Source organism: Tamandua tetradactyla, chromosome 16 (genome assembly GCF_023851605.1).
Source record: "Tamandua tetradactyla isolate mTamTet1 chromosome 16, mTamTet1.pri, whole genome shotgun sequence".
Taxonomy (NCBI): domain Eukaryota; kingdom Metazoa; phylum Chordata; class Mammalia; order Pilosa; family Myrmecophagidae; genus Tamandua; species Tamandua tetradactyla.
Window position 1 is genome coordinate 21,981,093 of NC_135342.1, and position 18,599 is coordinate 21,999,691.

Here is an 18,599-nt window from a genome sequence, read left to right on the forward strand (position 1 = left end):
AATTTTAGAGGAATGGGAGAGCTAGAGTTTCAGATCTTTAACAAGATAATACTCAGAATGTTCAGTACTCAGCAAGAAATTGCCAGACACACTAAGAAACAGGAACTTATGGCCCATTCACAGGAAAAAAGAAATTTGCCAGAAACCATTCCTAAGGAAGCTCTTTCCTTGGAACTTTTAGTAAAAGACTTTAAATCAACTGTGTCTTAAATATGTTCAGTGAGCTAAAGGAATATGTATACAAGTAACTAAAATATATTAGGAAAATGACTGAGTAAAATAAAGAGGTAGAAATTATTTTAAAAATGAAATACAGGGTGGGCCACAATGGTTCAGCAGGCAGAGTTCTCGCCTGCCATGCCGGAGACCTGGGTTTGATTCCCAGTGCCTGCCTATGCAAAAATAAAAAATGAAATACATTTTGGAGCTGCAAAATACAATCATTAAAAAACTCAGACAGGCTTAACAGCATTTTGAACAGGGAGAAGAAAGGATTTGTGAACTTGAAGACAAGGCAATTGAAATTATCCAGTGTGAAAAGCAGAAAAAAATAATGAAGAAAAATGTACAGAGCCTGAGGGACCTGTGAACCATCAGATGTACCAGTTTCACATAACAGGAGTCCCAAAATGGCAAGAGAGAAAGGGGCAGAAAAAATATTCAAAGAAATAATGGCTGAAAACTTCACCTGTCTGATGAGAGATGAGAATATATACATCCAGGAATCTCAGTGAACTCCAAGCAGGATAGATAGACTGTAAGATATTTACATCAAGATGCATTATAGTGAACTTGTCAAAATCCAAAGACAAATGATTTTGAAAGCATCAAAAGAGAACTGACTGGTCACATACAAGGGATTAAATTTAACGGGAGAGTTCTCATCAGAAACAATGGAGGCCAGGAGACTTTGGGATGATATATTTAAAGAAAAAAAGCTGTCATCCAAGATTTTTATATCTGGCAATATTCTCCAAAAATGAAGGAGAAATTAAGACATTTACACCTTTTAAAAAGCTAAAATAATTAACTATCAGAAGACCTGTCCAGCAAGAAATGCTAATGGGAGTCCTTCAGGCTGAAATAAAAGGATTAGATAGTAACTTGAAGCCATAAGAAGAAATAAAGATTAGTAAAGGCAACTATATAGGTAAATATTAAGTCATATATTGTACTTTTGGTTTATATCTGCTCCCTCCCCCCATGTGACTAAACAGGCAAATGTGTGAAAAAATATTTAAAATATGTGTTAATGGGCAGGCAATGTATAGATTTGCAATCTGAGATAATATAAAGGGGGAAGTGCTTTAGTCAGTGTTCTATAGGGAGATGGAATCAACATGAGAGATCTGTAAATTTGATATTTATAAAGGTGTCTCATACAACTGTGGGAATGAAGAATCCAAAATCCATGGGGCAGGCTTTGAAGTTTGTGGCTCTGATGAAGGGCCTGGACTAACTCCACAGGAGAGGCTCCCTGGCTGAAGAAGCTACACGAAGTCATCTTCCTTAAAAGCCCCCATCTGATTGGATTATCTTGTTGTGAGGGACAGGCCTTAGTTGATTGCAGATGTAATCAGTCACAGATGCAAACAACTTACTGATGACTTAATACACTAGCTTTCTGGTTTATCAAACAGCCATGAAATATCCTTGGAGCAACATTCAGGTCAGTGATTACCTGACCAGACAACTAGGCATAAACAGTTGGCCAAGTTGACGCAGATCTTAACCTATACTCCAGCTGACAGAGGTATTCCAGATGGCACCAGCCTGTCTTGAGTGAAGGTAACATCATGTTGGTGCCTTGATTTGGACATTTTACGGCCTTAGAACTGTAAGCTTCAACTTAATGAATTCCCTTTTAAAAACCATTCTGTTTCTGGTATACTGCATTCTGGAAGCATTTGCAAGGTAAAAGCAGGCATGAAAACAACATTAATCTCATTGTACCTTTCCATAGAGAGCTTGTGTGATCTCTGTAGAAATCACACAAGGTGCATGTTGAATTAGAATTATGGAATCACTATTTTTTACAAAATTGTTTCACAAAGAATCTTTTATTCTGAGCTGTACATCTCAAGAGAGAACTTAATACCTCATTATACCAGAGTGCAGCCTTCTAGGCTTTGCTCTTCTATTTATAGGGCCCAGGCAGTATATATTAGCTAGGAATTTTGTATTGTTAAATGAGCATTGGCTTAAACTTAATGTCACAAAATGCATTAGCCCTTATCCGGAGAGTCTGCCTGTACTTTGAAGTTTTGAATGTAGACATTGATATCTCCTCTCTTGCTATGAAAGTCCTAAATGGCATCATTTTCCCTTAGAAGGCTATTTCATCTACATTGAAAATCTGTTGTTTACTGTAGTGACATTCATAAATTATCTTAGCTAGATATTCTATGTAACTTTCTGTGGCTTCTACTTTAGTTCTTGCTGGTTTAACTTGCAATTTTATGTTTTGGAGATGGTATCTTTCCTTAAATGTCATGAACCAATTTCTGCTTGTTTCATTCGTTTCTTATGCTGCTTCCCCACCCCTCTCAGCCTTCATAGAATATAAGAGGTAGGGCCTTGCTTTGGATTAGGATGCGGCTGAGGCTGTTTTGAATGCAGACCACTAAAACTTTATTTCAGCAATAGTGATGTTTTTGCTTTAACATTCATATATTCACTATTGTAGCAATTTTAATTTCCTTGAAGAAATTTTCCCTTGCATTCTTAACTTGCCTTGCTTTTTGGCATAAGAGGTCTAGCCTTTGACTATCTCAGCTTTGAACATGCCATCCTCACTAAGTTTAATCATTTCCACATCTTGATTTAAAGCGATATATGTGCAAATGTTCCTTTCCCTTTAGTTCGGAGAATCCATTGTAGGGTTTTGGGTTTGGCCTAATTTGAATATTTTTGCATCTCAGGGAACAGAGAAGCCCAAGGAGAGGGAGACAGACCAAGTGAATTAGTTAGGGTTCTCTAGAGAAACAGAATCAACAGGGAACACTTGCAAATATAAAATTTATAAAAGTGTCTCACCTGACCACGGAAACACAGAGTCCAAAATCCCCAGGGCAAGCTGTGAAGCCGATGATTCCAACGGAGGGTCTGGACGAACTCCATAGGAGAGGCTTGCCGGCTGAAGCAGGAAGAAGAGCCTGTCTCTTCTGAATCCTCTTTAAAAGGCTTCCAGTGATTAGATCGAACATCACTCATTGCAGAAGACACTCCCCTTGGCTGATTACAAATGGAATCAGCTGTGGATGCATGATTTGATTCTGTGAAATGTCCTCATTGCAACAGACAGGCCAGCACTTGCCCAACCAGACAAACAGGTACCATCACGTTGGCCAGGTTGACACATGAAGTTGACCATGACAGGAGGGATGGAGCTATTTGGAATGGAGAGTTTGTATACTACTGAACTAGGTTGTGACTAGTAGAACTTGATTATTATTAAAGATGTTAATGGTAATTACAAAGGTGGCTGTATTGGTTTGTTAAAGTTGCTGGAATGGAATATACCAGAAATGGAACGACTTTTCAAAAGGGAATTTTTTAAGTTCCCTTTTGAAAAGTTAAATGCCCAAATGAAAAAGTTAAATGCCCAAATGAAAAGTTAAATGCCCAAACCAAGGCATCCAGGGAAAGATACCTTGATTCAAGAAAGATCAGTGAGTCCAGAACACCTCTGTCATCCTGGGAGGCACGTGGCTGGCATCTACTTGGGTCTTTGTCTTCTCCTTTCAAACAACTTCCCCAGGGACATTTTCTTTTTCATCTCCAAAGGTCTCTGGCTATGTGGGCTCTGAAGTTTTTTCCAAAATGGTTTCCTCTTAAGGGACTCTGGTAAGCATTGCCACCTTGAATGGTTGGAGACACATCTCCATGGTAACCACCTGAATCTAAAGGTACCACCCACCGTTGGGTGGGTCACATCTCCATGGAAACAATAAAAAAAGATCCCACCCAATGATATTGAATTAGGATTAAGTAACATGGCTTTTCTGGGGTGCATAAGAGTTTTAAACCAGCACATGCCACACTCTGGACCCCCAAAAGACATGTTCTTTCCAGATGCAAAATCCGTGCATTCCATAACACTATTACAAATCCTCAAACCATTTCAGTAACAGTACAAATACAATACAAAGTCAAAAACAGTACAAAATCTCATCAAAGTCAGCTACAGGGGTGGTTGCCCTAAGGCAAAATTCTTCTCTGGCTCTGGACCTGTAAAACTCAGAACAAGTTATCTACTGCTAACATACAAAGGAAGAACAATCACAGAATATGTGTTCCTATTGCCATAGGGAGAAATTGAGAGGAAAACAGGGGTCGAAGGACTCAAACAATTCTTAAAACTAGTAGGGCAAACTCCATTAAATTTCAAAGTCATTTATCCTCAGGGCTTGATTGAGCGGCAGTCTCACCATTTCTAAGAGCTTATGCAGCAGCCCCCTTCTCTCCAAATGCAACCTTAGAGGACATTGGGGAGACCACCTTTTTCTCGGCTCCATCCTCTCCAAACATTGGGGTAGCGCCTGGGATCTCTGCCATTTCCCCTCCAGAACAATGGGGTTGCGGCCAGGCTCCCCCCAATCTCTGGTTTATGTGCTCCACCCTCTTCGAGGCCTGGGGCAGCACAATTCTTCCTGGGTTTAGAGGTGGAAGGCCTGCTCTCTACCTTCAGGTAAACACACTGTCAAAGTGCATGGGTAAATCTGCCCTCTTGGCCTGATGTTTCTTGGCTTTAGACCTTAGCTTCCATGGTCCTGCCTCTGAAGTTATTTTTCCTTCAGTTTGTCCCTTTTCTGTTCCTTTTAGCCCAGATTGGCAGTGGCTCTGTTTATACAGTTCCGACAATACTGTTGTTGGTTTTTCTATGTAGTACAGTAGGATCATGTTCATCAGATAGATATAGGACTTCCCACAAATCCTTTTTGGATAACTCCATCTCAAATCCTTGCTTGTCCTATAATGGCTGACTGCTTTCGTGTTTGGTTAAGTCTTCACATGGGACACTATTCTCTGGGGTCTCCCTTTCAGGAAGCCCAGAATTTTCCAGACCATCAATACCTGGTTTCTTTGTACCCAAGAGTTCAGTTCTCAGCTTATCTCTTTCCTATTCATATCACCATAAGCTGCAAGGAGAAACCAGGCCACATTTTGCACATTTTAATTTAGAAATCTCTTCAGCTAAATATCCCAGCTTGTGGCTTTTAAAATCTGCCTTCCATCCAAAACCAATAGTCAATTTTGCCAAATTCTTTGCCACTATAAAACAAGGATCGCTTGCTGTCCAGTTTAAAATAACATGCATCATTTCTAAGACCTTATCAGAAGCATCTTTAGAGTCCACATTTCTGCCAATAAACCTCTTCAAAGCATTCTAAGCCTTCTCTATCAAGCTTTTCACAGTTCTTCCAGAATCTTCCCCTTATCCATTTAAAAAGCCATTCTGACATGTTTGGTATTTGCAAACTGCAGCATCCCACTTCTCTGGTATCAAAAATCTATATTAGTTTGTTAAAGCTGCTGGAATGGAATATACTGGAAACTGATTGGCTCTTTTTTTTTTATAGCTCAGATGCAGCTTCATTCAGTGTTTTAACATAATTACATTACAATTAGGTAGTATTGTGCTGTCCATTTTTGAGTTTTTGTATTCAGTCCTGTTGCACAGTCTGTATCCCTTCAGCTCTAATTACCCATTATCTTACCCTATTTCTAACTCCTGATGGTCTCTGTTACCAATGACATATTCCAAGTTTATTCTCTAATGTCGGTTCACATCAGTGGGACCATACAGTATTTGTCCTTTAGTTTTTGGCTAGTCTCACTCAGCATAATGTTCTCTAGGTCCATCCATGTTATTACATGCTTCATAAGTTTATTCTGTCTTAAAGCTGCATAATATTCCATCGTATGTATATACCACAGTTTGTTTAGCCACTCGTCTGTTGATGGACATTTTGGCTGTTTCCATCTCTTTGCAATTGTAAATAATGCTGCTATAAACATTGGTGTGCAAATGTCTGTTTGTGTCTTTGCCCTTAAGTCCTTTGAGTAGATACCTAGCAATGGTATTGCTGGGTTGTATGGCAATTCTATATTCAGCTTTTTGAGGAACCGCCAAACTGCCTTCCACAGTGGTTGCACCATTTGACATTCCCACCAACAGTGGATAAGTGTGTCTCTTTCTCCACATCCTTTCCAGCACTTGTCATTTTTTGTTTTGTTGATAATGGCCATTCTGGTGGGTATGAGATGATATCTCATTGTGGTTTTGATTTGCATTTCTCTCATGGCCAGGGACATTGAGCATCTCTTCATGTGCCTTTTGGCCATTTGTATTTCCTCTTCTGAGAGTTGTCTGTTCAAGTCTTTTTCCCATTTTGTAATTGGGTTGGCTCTCTTTTTGTTGTTGAGTTGAACAATCTCTTTATAAATTCTGGATACTAGACCTTTATCTGATATGTCGTTTCCAAATATTGTCTCCCATTGTGTAGGCTGTCTTTCTACTTTCTTGATGAAGTTCTTTGATGCACAAAAGTGTTTAATTTTGAGGAGCTCCCATTTATTTCTTTCTTTCTTCAGTGCTCTTCCTTTAGGTTTAAGGTCCATAAAACCGTTTTTTTTAATAGAATTTGTTCATTAATTAAAAAAATTTAACAAACGTAATAAAACATTAACATAGTCAGTAATTCACAATATCATCACTTAGTTGCATATTCATCATTTCTTAGAACATTTACATCCATTCAGAAAAAGAAATAAAAAGACAATACAAAAAGAAATAAAATGAAAACAGAAAAAATAAAAAGATTATACCTACCATACCCCTTACCCCTCGCTTTCACTGATCACTAGCATTTCAAACTAAGTTTGACATTTGTTCCCCCTATTATTTATTTTTATTCCATATGTTCTACTCATCTGTTGACAAGATAGATAAAAGGAGCATCAGACACAAGGTTTTCACAATCACACAGTCACATTGTGAAAGCTGTATCATTATATGATCATCTTCAAGAAACATGGCTACTGGAACACAGGTCTACATTTTCAGGCAGTTCCCTCCAGCCTCTCCTTTACATCTTGGATAACAAGGTGATATCTACTTAATGCGTAAGAATAACCTCCAGGATAACCTCTCGATTCTGTTTGGAATGTCTCAGCCATTGACACTTTGTCTTATTTTGCTCTTCCCCCTTTTGGTCGAGAAGGTTTTCTCAGTCCCTTGATGTTGGGTCTCAGCTCATTCTAGAGTTTTTCTCAAACCCTTGATGCTAAGTCTCAGCTCATTCTGGGATTCCTGTCCCATGTTGCCAGGAAGGTCCACACCCCTGGGAGTCGTGTCCGACCTAGATAGGGGGAGGGTGGTGAGTTTTCTTGTTGTGTTGGCTGGAGAGAGAGGCCACATCTGAGCAACAAAAGAGCTTCTCTTGGGGGTGACCCTTAGGCCTAATTTTAAGTAGGCTTGACCTATTTTTGTGGGGTTAAGTTTCATATGAACAAACCCCAAGACTGGGGGCTCAGCCTATAGCTTTGGTTGTCCACACTGCTTGTGAGAATATCAAGAATTCAACTTGGGGAGGTTGAATTTTCCCCCATTCTCACCATTCCCTGAAGGGGACTTTGCAAATGCTTCTCCACTCACTGATCAAATTGCTCTGGGATTCATCGGGGCATCACTCTGGACAAACCAACAAAATCTCATGTCCTACCCAAGGTTCCATATACTTATATTGTTCAACCAACTATCTACATAAGTTATATTAGGACATGCACTAGTCAAAATATAAATTTTGTACCAAATAAACATTTTTTGCTTTAGTTTCACACATAAGTTGAAATTTTAAAATATTAATTACCATCTGTTTTCAGCACCCTGCAGTAATGACATTCCTTTGTTCTTCCTCATGCAAAAACATTTTTTAAATTTGTACCTTTAGTCACTATCATTATACACTCTAGGCATTCCTAGATTATACCATCTCAATCTATATCATCTATCTTTCTTTGTGATTTCATTTATGTCCCCAGCCCTCCTCCCTCTATCATTCTCACATTCAGCTTCATTCAGTGTTTTAACATAATTGTATTACAGTTAGGTAGTATTGTGCTGTCCATTTCTGAGTTTTTATATTCAGTCCTGTTGCACAATCTGTATCCCTTCAGCTCCAATTACCCAATATCTTACCCTTTTTGTATCTTCTGATGGTCTCTGTTACCAATGAAATATTCCAAGTTTATTCACTAATGTCAGTTCATATCAGTGAGACCATACAGTATTTGCCCTTTTGTTTTTGGTTAATCTCATTCAGCATAATGTCCTTAAGGTTCATCCATGTTGTTACATACTTCATAACTTTATTCTGTCTTACAGCTGCATAATATTTCATCGTATGTATATGCCACAGTTTGTTTAGCCACCCGTCTGTTGATGGACATTTTGGCTGTTACCAAATTCTTGGTAATTGTAAGTAATGCTGCTATAAACATTGGTGTGCAAATGTCCATTTGTGTCCTTGCCCTCATGTCCTTTGAGTAGAGACAGCGTATAGATGGGTCCTGTTTTGTTTTTTTTAAGTAGGGAAGTTATTTTTTTTTTTCATTTTTTTTATTAATCAAAAAAAAGAAAAGAAATTAACACAACATTTAGAAATCATTCCATTCTACACATGTACTCAGTAATTCTTAGTTTCATCACATAGATGTATGATCATCATTTCTTAGTACATTTGCATCGATTTAGGAAAAGAACTAGCAAAACAGCAGAAAAAGATATAGAATGTTAATATAGAGAAGAGAATTAAAATAATAATACTAATAAAAAAATATATATATATAAAAAGGAAAAAGAAAAAAAACAAAAACAAAAGATACAAACACACAAACAAACAAACAAAAAACCATATTTCAGGTGCAGCTTCATTCAGTGTTCCCACCTAGTTACATTACACTTAGGTATTATTGTGCTGTCCATTTCTGAGTTTTGTATCTAGTCCTGTTGCACAGTCTGTATCCCTTCAGCTCCAATTACCCATTGTCTTACCCTGTTTCTAACTCCTGCTGGTCTCTGTAACCAATGATATATTCCAAGCTGATTCTCGAATGTCGGTTCACATCAGTGGGACCATACAGTATTTGTCCTTTAGTTTTGGGCTAGACTCACTCAGCATAATGTTCTCTAGGTCCATCCATGTTATTACATGCTTCATAAGTTTACTCTGTCTTAAAGCTGCATGATATTCCATCGTAGGTATACGCCACAGTTTGTTTAGCCACTCGTCTGTTGATGGACATTTTGGCTGTTTCCATCTCTTTGCAGTTGTAAATAATGCTGCTATAAACATTGGTGTGCAAATGTCCGTTTGTGTCTTTGCCTGTAAGTCCTCTGAGTAGATACCTAGCAGTGGTATTTCTGGGTCGTAATACATTCTGTCAGTCTATGTCTTTTGATTGGGGAGTTCAGTCCATTAACTTTTAGTGTTATTACTGTTTGGATAATATTTTCCTCTACCATTTTGCCTTTTGTATTATATATATCATATCTGATTTTCCTTCTTTCTATACTTTTCTCCATACCTCTCTCTTCTGTCTTTTCGTATCTGACTCTAGTGCTCCCTTTAGTATTTCTTGCAGAGCTGGTCTCTTGGTCACAAATTCTCCCAGTGACTTTTTGTCTATAAATGTTTTAATTTCTCCTTCATTTTTGAAGGACAATTTTGCTGGATATAGGAGTCTTGGTTGGCAGTTTTTCTCTTTTAGTAATTTAAATATATCATCCCACTGTCTTCTAGCTTCCATGGTTTCTGCTGAGAAATCTACACATAGTCTTATTGGGTTTCCCTTGTATGTGACGGATTGTTTTTCTCTTGCTGCTTTCAAGATCCTCTCTTTCTCTTTGACCTCTGACATTCTAACTAGTAAGGGTCTTGGAGACCGCCTATTTGGGTCTAATCTCTTTGGGGTGCGCTGCACTTCTTGGATCTGTAAATTTAGGTCTTTCATAAGAGTTGGGAAATTTTCAGTGATAATTTCTTCCATTAGTTTTTCTCCTCCTTTTCCCTTCTCTTCTTCTGGGACACCCACAACATGTATATTTGTGCGCTTCATATTGTCATTCAGTTCCCTGATCCCCTGCTCAAGTTTTTCCATTCTTTTCCCTATAGTTTCTGTTTCTTTTTGGAATTCAGATGTTCCATCCTCCAGTTCACTAATTGTAGCTTCTGTCTCTTTAGATCTACCATTGTAGGTATCCATTGTTTTTTCCATTTTTTCTTCTTTGTCCTTCACTCCCATAAGTTCTGTGTTTTGTTTTTTCAGATTTTCTATTTCTTCTTTTTGTTCAGCCCATGTCTTCCCTCAATTTATTGATTTGGTTTTTGAAGAGTTTTTCCATTTCTGTTCGTATATTCAGCATTAGTTGTCTCAGGTCCTGTATCTCATTTGAACTATTGGTTCGTTCCTTTGACTGGGCCATATCTTCAATTTTCCGAGCGTCATCCATTATTTTCTGCTGGTGTCTGGGCATTTGATCAGATTTCCCTGGGTGTGGGACCCAGCTGGTTGAAAGGTTTTTCTGTGAAATCTCTGGGCTCTGTTTTTCTTTTCCTGCCCAGTAGGTGGCGCTCGTGGCGCGCGTCTGTCTGCGGGGCCCACCAGTGAAAGATGCTGTGGCTCCTTTAACTCGCCAATCCGCAGTCGCCCGGGAAACCGCGCGTGGAGGGGGGTCGCTGGCTGCTGTGGCTTGGGGGAGTGCCGGTCCAAATTGCCCAGCTGGCCCGAGACGCCAAGCCTGACGGGAGGGCCCCGCTATCCAGTGTTCCCAGTCAGACCGGGGAGCCACGTGCGTGGAGGGGACCCCAGTCGCCAGCCGCCCCGGCCAGGAAAACACGCACCCCTCGGGTATCTCACCGCAGCGGATTCTCCCTGTCCGTTCAGCCGTTCCAGAATGGGGTACGCTGTCTTTTTGGTCTCTGTCGTGACTCCGGGAGCTGTTTCGTATTGTTTCTGTTTCTTTAGTTGCTTTTCTGGAGAAGGAACTAAGACCCGCACGTCTTACTAAGCCGCCATCTTCTCCGGAAGCCTGGGTCCTGTTTTCTAATCCATTCTGCCCATTTATGTCTTTTGATTGGGGAGTTTAATCCATTAACATTAGTGTTATTACTGCACGGTTAGTACTTTCTTCTACTATTTTGCCTTCTGGATTTTATATGTCATATCTAATTTTCCTTCTTTTTACCTTTACTCATAGTCTTCCTTTCTGCAGTCTTCTCCACACCTCTCTCTTCTGTCTTTTCATATCTGTCTCTTGCGCTCCCTTTAGTATCTCTTGCAGAGCTGGTCTCTTGGTTACAAATTCTCTCAGTGATTTTTTGTCTGAAAATGTTTGAATTTCTCCCTCATTTTTGAAGGACAGTGTTGCTGGATATAGAATTCTTGGTTGGCAGTTTTTCTCTTTTAATAATTTAAATATATCATCCCACTGTCTTCTCGCCTCCATGGTTTCTGCTGAGAGATCTATGCATAGTCTTATTGGGCTTCCCTTGTACGTGAAGGATTGCTTTTCTTTTGCTGTTTTCAAGATTCTCTCTTTCTCTTTGACCTCTGACATTCTGATTAGTAAATGTCTTGGAGTATGTCTATTTGGATCTATTCTCTTTGGGGTATGCTGCACTTCTTGGATCTATAGTTTTAAGTCTTTCATAAGAGTTGGGAAATTTTCAGTGATAATTTCCTACATTAGTTTTTCTCCTCCTTTTCCCATCTCTTCTCCTCTGGGACACCCACAACATGTATATCCGTGCGCTTCATATTGTCTTTCAGTTCTCTGAGTCCTGTTCATATTTTTCCATTTTTCACCCTGTATTTTCTTTTTCTTGTTGGATTTCAGATGTTCTGTCCTTCAGTTCACTAATCCTATGTTCTGTCTCTAGAAATCTACCATTGTAGGTTTCCGTTGTTTTTTTCTCTTCTACCATGACTTTCATTCTGATAAGTTCTGTGATTTGTTTTTTCAGACTTTTGATTTCTTCTTTTTGTTCATTCCTTGCCTTCTTTATATCCTTCCTCAATTCATTGATTTGGTTTTTGATGAGGTTTTCCATGTCTGTTCGTATATTCTGAATTAATTGTTTCAGCTCCTGTAGCTCATTTGAATTGTTGGTTTGTTCCTTTGACTGGGCCATATCTTCTATTTTCCTAGTGTGTTTGTTGTTTTTTGCTGGTGTCTAGGCATTTAATTACCTTAATTAGTTTGTTCTGGAGATTGCTTTCACTTCTTTTACCTAAGATTTTCTTGCTGGGTGAATTTGTTGTCTATCTGTTCTTTGACATTCAGTTCACCTTTATCTGAACCTCTAGCTTAAGTTCTGTTTAACAGAGGAGAATTTTTCAGTTCTTGTTTTCTTGTTTCTTGCCCTGCTTGTATGGTACCTTTTTCCTCCCACCCTTAGGAGGGTCTACTTAGGTATTATAGACCCCAGCCGGATTTTCCCAGACCAAACTGGCCTCCTATCAGGAGGAAAGAGTCACCTGCATCAATTTTCCCTGAGGGTGAGACCCAGCAGGTTGAAAGACTTTCCTGTGAAGTCTCTGGGCTCTGTTTTTCTTATCCTACCCACTATGTGGTACTTGTCTGTCTGCAGGTCCTACCAGCATAAGATGATGCAGTACCTTTAACTTTGGTAGACTCTCCCTGCTGGGGGTGTTTTGGAGACAGAGCAGAGGTTGTAGGCTGGTTTTAATGGCTTCAAATTACCAAGCCCTGGTGTCTGAATTCCTTGAGGAAGGGATTCCATCTGAGTTGAGCTTCACCTCTCCCCTGGGGAAGGCACAGGCTCCAGAGAAGCCCTCAAGCAAGCTTGTTTCTGCCTTTGCCTAGGGCAGTTGCAACCTGAGAAGCCCTGCCGCTGTATACAAAGGCAGCCAAGCCTTTGTAGAAACACAGCCACAAAAACCTCTGTTTCCTTTTTTTTTTTTTCCTTTTTCTGTCAGTGCTTTGCCTTCTTGGCGCTGGGGCAAAAATGAGCTACCTCCACTTTGACCAGGTTCACCTGAGCTGGGGGCCTATTTTTAGTAGTCAGAATTTGTTAATTAATTCCATAATTGGTGTTTGCTTGGGCTCAGCCCCTGCTGCTTGCAAATTCCCTTTCCTTTCCCCTCTGGGAAGCAGCCTGTGGGGGAGGGGCGCTGGCCGCTGTGACTTGGGAAACTCACAGTTCTGGGTGGGGCTCGCAGCCGGTCCAGCTGGCCCAAACTGGGGTACACTGTGTGTCCGGTCACTGACGTGGCCCCAGGAGCTGTTCTGTACTGTTTCTGGTTATTTAGTAGTTGTTCTGGGGGACGAACTAAAATGCACACATTTTAAAGCCGCCATCTTGGCCCGGAAGCCAAAAACATTTTTTAATTTGTACATTTAGTCACTACCATTGTACGCTCTAGGCATTCCTAGATTATACCATCTCAGTCTTAGAATCCTTTGAAAAAGGAAATATTTCAGAAAAGCCTCAGATGCAAACTTTTGGAAAATAATTGCTTCAGAGCTGACAGAGACTTGGATGTTTGGATGTGTTTGGGGTGCTGACAGAAAGAGCAGATGACTAGACATGGGCAGAGCCCAACAGATGTTGCCATGTACCTTCCCATGAGATGCTAAGCAAGCCAGAACCCAGAGTTATGTCCCATAGGAGCTAAGTGAAAGCCCATGGATGCTTAGCGGGGAAACCACTGACATCAGAAGCTGGTAGCAATGGAACTGGGAACACGGACTGGCAGACACCAGACACGTGCCGTCCCAGCTGACAGAGGTGTTCCACATGGCATCAGCCTTTCTTGAGTGAAGGTAACCTCTTTTGGGTGCCTTAATTTGGATATTTTCATAGCCTTAGAATTGTAACTTGCAACTTATTAAATTTCCTTTTTAAAAGCCATTTAATTTCTGGTATATTGTATTCTGGCGGCTTTAGCAAACCAATGCAAAAGGGTGCTGTGAATAATTATATGCCAACAAATTAGGAAGCATATAAAATGGACAAATTCCTAGAAACATACAAATTATCTAATTTGATACAAGAAGTAGAAAATCTCAGCAGATTTATAAGAGATTGAATCAGTTATCAAAAATCTCCCAAAAAAGAAAAGTCCAGGACTGGATGGTTTCACTGCTGAATTCTACAAAACATTTAAAGAAAATTTAATGTAAACACTTCTCAAACTCTTTCAAAAAATGGAAGAGGAGGGATTACTTCCTAACTCATTCTGTGAGGCCAGCATTAACCCTTATACTAAAGCCAGATAAAGACAACACAAGAAAATTAAAGACCAGTATCCCTTATTTAAAAAGATGCAAAGATCCTCCACAAAATACTGGTAAATTGAATTCAGTCGTATATTAAAAGGATTATATGCCCAGACCAAGTAGAATTTATTCCATGAATGCAAAGATGGTTCAACAAAAGGAAATCAATGTTAATACGCCACATTAATATAAAGAGGAGAAAAAAACACATGATCATCTCAATTGATGCTGAAAAGTCATCTAAGAAAATCCAACATCCTTTCATTACAAAAACCATCAATAGACTAGGTATAGAAGGGAACTATCTTAACACAGTAAGAGGCATTTGTGAATAGCTCACATCAAATACCATACTCACTGGTGAAATACTGAAAGCTTTCCCCCTAAGATAAGAAGCAAGACAAGGATGTCCTCTGTCACCACTGTTATTCAGAATTGTCCTGGAAGTTCTTGCCAGAGCAGTCAGGCAAGAAAAAGAAATAAAAGGCACCTAAATTGGAAAATAATAAGTACTCAAATGATCTCTACTGGCACATTATATGATCCTATATGTAGAAAATCCCAAAGAATATACAAATAAGCTACTGGAACTAATACCCACATTAGCAGTATTATAGTATTATACAGGATAAACATGCAGAAGTAAATTGTGTTTCTATACAGCAGTAATGAACAATTTAATAAGGAAATCATGTAAACAATTCTACTCAGAATAAAATGTAAAAGAATAAAATGCCTAGTAATAAATTTAACCAAGCAGGTGAAAGACTTGTGTCCTGAAAACTGCAAAACATGGCTGAAAGAAATTAAGGCCCCAAATGAGTGCAAAGACATGTTCATGGATGGGACAACTTAATATTAAGATATCAATACTGCCTAAAGTGATCTATAAATTCAACTCAGTCCCTATCACAATTTCAGTGGTCTTTTATGCTGACACAGAGAAGCTGTTCCTATATTCCTGTGGAATCGCAAGGGGCCCCGAATAGCCATAGCAATCTTGAAGAAGAAGAACAAAGTTGGGGGACTCATACTTTCTTATTTCAAAACTTATTACAAAATTAAATTAAAGCATTGTGGTACTGGCGTAAAGATAGACATATAGACTGATGGAATATAATTGCGAGTCCAGAGATAAATCCATAAATGATGGGCAGTTTGCTTTTCCACAAGGGTGCCAAATCCATTCAATGGGAAAAGAATAGTCTCTTTGACCAGTGGTGCTGGGACACCTGCAGATCCACATATAAAATAATGAATGTGGACCCCTACCTCTCATCATATACAAAAATTAATTCAAAATGGATATACCACCATTAATATAAGACCTAATGCTATAAAACATAGGGAAGTATCTTGGGGACCTTTTAGTAGGCAGTGAATTTTTAGATTTTATACTAAAAGCACATGCAACAAAATAAAAAATAGATAAAATGGCCTTCATCAAAATTTAAGACTTGTTTGCATCAAAGTACATTAACAAGATAGTGAAAATACAACCTATCGAATGGGAGAAAATATTTGGAAACCATATATCTGATAAGGTTTTAATATCTTGAATATAAAAATCTACAACTCAACAACCAAAAGGCAATACATACATGCATACATACACGCATACATACATACATACATACATACATAAGTAAGTAAGTAAGTAAATGGACCAAGGATTTGAATATAAATTTCTCCAGGAAGATTTTCAGATTGCCAAATAGCATATGAAAAGGTGCTTAATATCACTTACCATTGAAAAAATGCAAAATAAAACTGAGATACCATTTCACACCCACAAGGATTCAGAAAAACAAATGTCGCAAGGATGTGGAGAAATAGGAACCCTTAAACATTGTTGGTGGGAGTGTAAAATGGTGCAGCCATTGTGGAAAACAATTCGGCAGATCCTCAGAAATTTAAACAGAGAATTACCATATGACCCAGCAGTTCCTCTCCTACGTATATATCCCGAAGAACTGAAAGCAGGGAATCAGGCAGATATTTGTACACCAGTGTTCACAGCATTATTCACAATAGGTAAAAGGTGGCAGCACCCAAGTGTCAATCAGCAAGTGAATTGATAAACAAAAGGTTTCTACGGTAAAAACAAATGAAGTGCTGGTACATGCTTCCACATGGACAAACCTTGAAGACAGCCTGTAAGTGAAATAAGTCACACACAAAAGGACAAATATTGTATGATTTCTGTTATATGAAATATTTAGGAAAAGCAAATTCCTAGAGACAGAAAGTAGAATAGTGGCTACCAGAGTTGTGGGGAGAAGGGGATGGGGAGTTCCTGCTAAATGAGTATGAGTTTTGGTTTGGGATTATGAAAATAGTCAGGAAATAGTAGTGAAAGTTACACAGTATTGTCATGCAGTGTAGTTAATGTCAAAGAGTTGTCCACTTAAAATGGTTAAAATTATTCTCATGCATATTTCATGGACATTAAAAATAAATAAATTTAACTTTGAAATTTACTTACTTTTGTACCATGTTTGCACTTTATCATACATTACCTTGTAGTATTTTCATGAATGAGAGGCCCCTTGGGTGCCTTTGAACAGTGGAGTTTCAGAGTCAGATCTCTGCCGAGGCTGGCATGGGGGTTCAGTGGGGTTGGGTGGTAACAGGAGACCTTGAATTTGAGAAGGAACTTGGGGAAAGCAGATGGTGAGCCAGCCTCCAGCAAGCAACTTGACAAAGATGCACTTGTGATTCTGAGAGCAGGCTTTATTGCTTGATTGAGGCTGGTAAGATTCCAGGAGGTCTGTTTGTCCAGTCCGGATGAATGGTTCTGCATTCTTCAAACCGTGGGTGGGGGTCAGTGTGTGCTGTCCTTGGGGACTCTGATTAGAACCCGATGGAGAGCTACCAACTTTAGTATTCTCCCTTTTGTGCATTTCTGCCTTCTGTCATCCAGCATTTCCTGAGCCCTTGCTCATGCCAGGCCCTGTACTAAGAAAGACCAGAGAGAGACCCCAAGATGAATTAGGCTCATACCCTGCCTGGGGACCTCCCAGGCTGCCAGGGAAGAAAGGCCTGGGTACAGATGGTCCTGGCCTAGAGGAAGGAGGATTATATGGGATGTGGAAACTAGGAAAAGAGGCACCCAACCTGGCCAGGGGGTGTTAGGGAAGACTTCTTAGAGGCGGCAGGGAAGCTTCCTGGCAGGAAGGGAGAATGTGTTCTAGACGGGAGAAATTCATGCAAAGGCCCAGCTCCCAGCAGAGCTTTCAGCAGTTGTGTCTCAGTTGCTAGGTTAGGAAGCTAATCTTTCTCCTGGAGGTGATGGGGAGCCATGGAGGGTCTTTGAACAGTGGATAGATATCGAGTTGGGAAGATCCCTCAGGAAGCCATGTTAGGGCAGGACTGGAGATTGCAGGGCTGGGAAGGGGGCTGAATTGGGGGTCCTGGTGAGAGGATGAGGTTTAGGTTGGGCTGGACACATCTGTTGAACATCTTTGCTCCTAATAGGAAGGTTAGATCCATCATCTCAGTGAAAGTTCATGTCACCCTGGTGGGTTGGGAAATTTATCCCCATTTTTTCAGTCAGGGAAATTGAGGCTCAGAGAGTCCTAGAACAGGCCTGGGATAACACAGCTAGTGAGTGGTGTTTGAGCATCTCCAGTATCTAGGTGAGTGCACTGAGGGGAAGGGTCTCCCCCAGGGCCCTCCAGAAGGTGAAGGACAGAGCTGGGACCCAAGTATCCTTGTTTCCCCAGCCCAAACCACTCCCTTGAACTACCTGTGGTGGTCTCACTGAGCTCCACCCCCACCCCTGGTGTGAGTTGTGGTATGAGAGAATGTTCTGGAACCAGAACCTGGCAGTTAGCAAAAGTAGTGACAGTGTAAGGAGAGTGTGCCAGACCCCATTGTGAGCACTTTACATGTAGTCTTGCCTTCCCTGTAGCTGCAGTCAGTTGTTGGGGCTGTGATTATCCAAAGACTCAGTGTGGCCAGACGTCCAGGGACGCTCACTCAGAGCTGGCAGGCCACGCTGACTGTCAGAGGGAAACTCAGCTGGGGCTGTTGGCTGGAGCACCTACTCATGGCCTCTCTGTGTGGCTTTGGTTTTTCAAAGCATGACAGCTGGTTTTGAGGAGCAGCATCCCACGAGGCCCAGGTGAAAGCTGCAAGGCTTCTTAAGACTAGGCTTGGAGGCCCCAGATGTCACTTCTGTTGCTTTTTATTGGTCAGGCAAATCCCTAAGGCAGGCCATCTCAGCTACAAGGCCCTTACCTCTCGATGGGAGGAGAGGCCAAGAATTTGTAATCTCCCAAAGTACCAT

The 18,599-nt window shown here is 40.1% G+C and overlaps 1 protein-coding gene across 2 annotated transcripts in view; it reads left to right on the forward strand.

The window, feature by feature from the left end:
- Positions 1–18,599, forward strand: part of MEGF8 (multiple EGF like domains 8) — a 93,200-nt gene that overhangs the window by 3,766 nt on the left and 70,835 nt on the right. The gene's annotated exons all lie outside the window — the stretch shown is intronic.